The sequence below is a fragment of the Osmerus mordax genome, chromosome 6 (genome assembly GCF_038355195.1).
Source record: "Osmerus mordax isolate fOsmMor3 chromosome 6, fOsmMor3.pri, whole genome shotgun sequence".
Lineage (NCBI taxonomy): Eukaryota > Metazoa > Chordata > Actinopteri > Osmeriformes > Osmeridae > Osmerus > Osmerus mordax.
This window is the reverse complement of record NC_090055.1, coordinates 10,857,643-10,862,001: the sequence shown is the minus strand read 5'-3', so window position 1 is coordinate 10,862,001 and position 4,359 is coordinate 10,857,643.

Genomic DNA, 4,359 nt, shown 5'->3' with positions numbered 1-4,359 from the left:
GAATATTTGAAACATGCATGCTTGGCTAATTGCTAACGAAAATTTCAATGAAATGTCTCCCCTGCTCTTCAGCGGGCGCGTGCTCCACATTCTCACACACTCAGCCTTTCCCTTGACACGCGCGCGGGCTTGGCGAGACGCATACACAACATTTCAGGCAATTGTGGGCTGACCAAGCCCCCACTCATTCCTTGGCTTGAAGTGAAGGCCCTTGTGGATCTTGATGGTAATGCATTTTAGAAAAAGTTCTCAAAATCCTGAAACATTGATAGTATAGGCCAGGAGTAACTACCACACCACAAATGACGCACCATTATCCATAGGTGGCGCTACGGCCAAGCCCCAATTTTCCATTTACAAAGTGATGCCATTCGCATCCCATTTGTCCCAAAATTCTGAAATTCATTAGATATGCCTTATTTCTCATGAAGAACAAAAAAGCCTCAATAACCTATAACGGCCGCCATATTGGATTTTTTTGTACAATAAAGATTTAGGAAACACGTTTTTTCGCTACTTCTCCGACAATTTTTGTCCATTCTTCCCCAGAATTGGCAGGTATCATCGTCAGAGCAACCCTCACTGAATTCTTCAACAGATTTTTGAATTTCGAAACCGTTTGTCTGGTACAGCCAATCAAAATCGTCAACAAAGCAACCAAACAGGAAGTTGGATCAAATCTCAGCAAATCTTTGAAATATCAACACCAAACTTGGTGTGTCACGTGAAAGACACTACATCATGTTCGCATGTGAGAAGGCAAATTAATATCTTAAAAAATGATTGAAATAAAGGAAATCAATTTTTTTTCTATCTAACGCTAAAATAATGCTTTACACATCCGCCAGTCAAAAAACTCTGATTCAATCACATGTTCATAAAGACTCTTGAGAATGTTTAGTACACAAATCTGAGAAAAAGTTGACTGTAACATTAAAAGTAGAAATTTGGTGAATATTTGAAAAATGCATGGAAAGGAAATTTCCAATGAAATGTCTCCCCTGCTCCTCAGCGCGCGCGCTCCACATTCTCACACACTCAGCCTTTCCCTTGACACACGCGCAAGCTTGACGAGACGCATACACAACATTTCAGGCAATTGTGGGCTGACAAAGCCCCCACTCATTGCTTGGTCTTTAGCAAAGGCCCATGTGGATCTTGATGGTATTGCATTTCCGATTTTGTATGCAATGGTAAAAAGTTCTCAAAATCCTGAAACATTGATAGTATAGGCCAGGAGTAACTACCACACCACAAATGACGCACCATTATCCATAGGTGGCGCTACGGCCAAGCCCCAATTGTTCATTTACAAAGTGATGCCATTCGCATCCCATTTGTCCCAAAATTCTGAAATTCATTAGATATGCCTTATTTCGCATGAAGAACAAAAAAGCCTCAATAACCTATAACGGCCGCCATATTGGATTTTTTTGTACAATAAAGATTTAGGAAACACGTTTTTTCGCTACTTCTCCGACAATTTTTGTCCATTCTTCCCCAGAATTGGCAGGTATCATCGTCAGAGCAACCCTCACTGAATTCTTAAACAGATTTTTGAATTTCGAAACCATTTGTCTGGTACAGCCAATCAAAATCGTCAACAAAGCAACCAAACAGGAAGTTGGATCAAATCTCAGCAAATCTTTGAAATATCAACACCAAACTTGGTGTGTCACGTGAAAGACACTACATCATGTTCGCATGTGAGAAGGCAAATTAATATCTTAAAAAATGATTGAAATAAAGGAAATCTAATTTATTTCTATCTAACGCTAAAATAATGCTTTACACATCCGCCAGTCAAAAAACTCTGATTCAATCACATGTTCATAAAGACTCTTGAGAATGTTTAGTACACAAATCTCAGAAAAAGTTGACTGTAACATGAAAAGTTGAAATTTGGTGAATATTTGAAAAATGCATGCTTGGCTAGTTGTTAAGGAAATTTCCAATGAAATGTCTCCCCTGCTCCTCAGCGCGCGCGCTCCACATTCTCACACACTCAGCCTTTCCCTTGACACACGCGCAAGCTTGGCGAGACGCATACACAACATTTCAGGCAATAGGCTCTGTGCACAATCGTACTGACGAACTTCCGCTGTAGCCCAAATTCGGCAAATCAGTTTCCGGTTTACTGGAGGCGATCACCCGCTTTGCCAAAATGTCCGGCTTTAGTAGATGTCTCCAAGACCTGCCTACAATAAGCGTCAGTGACGTCCATCGCATCGTAAATGCTTGTTCCCCTGCTCCAACAAGCAAGCGGGACAAGGGATTCAAACTTTACATATCCAGTTATCTGCACAACTAACGTAAGTAATTTAATGTGGTGTTCCGGCCGGCTAGCGGCTAAGCTAGTTAGCGATGTGTTCATTTTTAGTGTAGTATAGAAGCTTGTTTTTCTTTATTTTAAACGCTAACTGTCCGTTTTTATGTATTATCATTTGTATTTCTGCCCCTCTCAGTTTCTAATAAAGATCAGGACACAGGGGAAGTCGTGGTCATGGCATTGTGCTACAGGTCCATGAGGAAAGCTGAGAAACCTCACAGTTTGAGTGTATGGTGAAGTTAGGATTGATAAATTCAAGTTCAGGTTCAGGTTCAGCCAACACTTAAAAGCTTGTTACTTTAATAACCCGGCGTTCCTAAAGTTCCTGGGGATTTAGCTAAGGTCATTTACGTTTATTATAACTCTCAAATATAATGATCTTCATTTGGCAGGTAAGTTTACTTAGCTGATCCCCTCCGGGTTAAATGTGTTCTTATTCAAGTTTCCCCCAACTGTCATTCATTTAAGATGCAATCTTGTGTTTAAGGTATTAGGCTATCATGTTTCAAAGAAAAACGATTATGGATGTTGATTTAATGCAGTTGGCATATTATACAACATACTCTAATCCAACATTTAGAAATACATGACATTTGATCTCTGATTCTAGAATATTAGATATAGAAAATATTGTAAAAACAAGATTGTGTCCTAAAAGAATGGTTAAACAGTGACCAAGCTAAGATAAGTATTTACTATGACATTTTACTTATGCAGGTGGTACTGAAAGATTCCAGTCCTGTGGAGCTGCTTCATCACAGCTGCACATGTGTTGCTGGAGCAGCTTTATGCAACCACTGTGTCGCTTTGCTGTTCCAGTCAGCACATTACTCTCAGCTGAAGGTGCCAGTGGTCCCTCCTGTGCTAAGCTGTACTGAAGGAGAACAGCAGTGGCACAAGCCCAGAACGTTGGTAAGTTTGCACTGTAATTACAGAGCTGTTGGATATATTTTCTAACTATATTTAACTTCTAACTGTATTGTGCTTAACTTGATAGGGTGTAAAGCCAGGCCCTGTGGATAAGATGGCTGTGCTTTCTGCTAAACCAAAGTGTAGAGCAACCAAAGATGGTGTAAGGTAAAACCTGAATATTGTTGATGTATTCCAATATGTTGCCTGTTTGAATTAAAATACCTGTGTGGATATGCCACTTTCCACTCATGAAAGTGTTATGTTCCACACAGGAGCACACTCTACAAAGGCCTCAGTGGGGAATTGCCTGATCTTACTGTCCTTCGGGTTAGTAGGGATTTCATATCAAACAATATACTAGTATTTCATGATTTTCTTTTTCCTCTCCTTTTGATTAAATGTACTATGACCCATCAATTATACAAACAAGTATTCTGCTTTTGAAGAAAGAATTGATTGAACTGAAACAAAATAAATGTTTACACAAGGGTTCTTTATTATGAACTTATTTGTAATGGTGTCTGGCGTTGTGCATGATGCGCAACATATTGTGGCCATGAAAATGTATGGTATAATCATTTTGTTTGATATTGCTAATCATTATATTATTACATCCCTAGGTGACAGAGGCGTATAAAGATTTTTCTACAGCGGAGGCACCGATGATCTGCAGCATGGGCATTAGCTGTGAAATTCCCCTGGTTGACTCTGCCCGTGGCAAGGTTCAAGCCGGAAGTCCATTGTCCTACCAACAACCAGCAACAGCAAAGAGAGATCTGTCCTTCCATGCTGCCCCACCACGTCCATCTATGCCTCTTCAGAATTACTGCCTACAGCCATCAAGTTGCATGTTTGTCTGTACTGAACCACAACAGCTACACCATAGGAGTCTGGAGGTCACCTGGGACATGATGCACAAATTTGAATGTGCTACCAGAGCACAAAGTTCATGTACTGAATGGCATCAGCTAAGGAGGCATAGATTGACGGCGTCACGTTTCAGGGAGATCTGCCAGGTTGGAGAGAACTCTGAAGAAGGTCTGGCTAACCGGATACTGCAAGGGACACGTCAGACGGCAGCTATGAAGAGGGGGCTCGAATTAGAGGCAGATGCTATT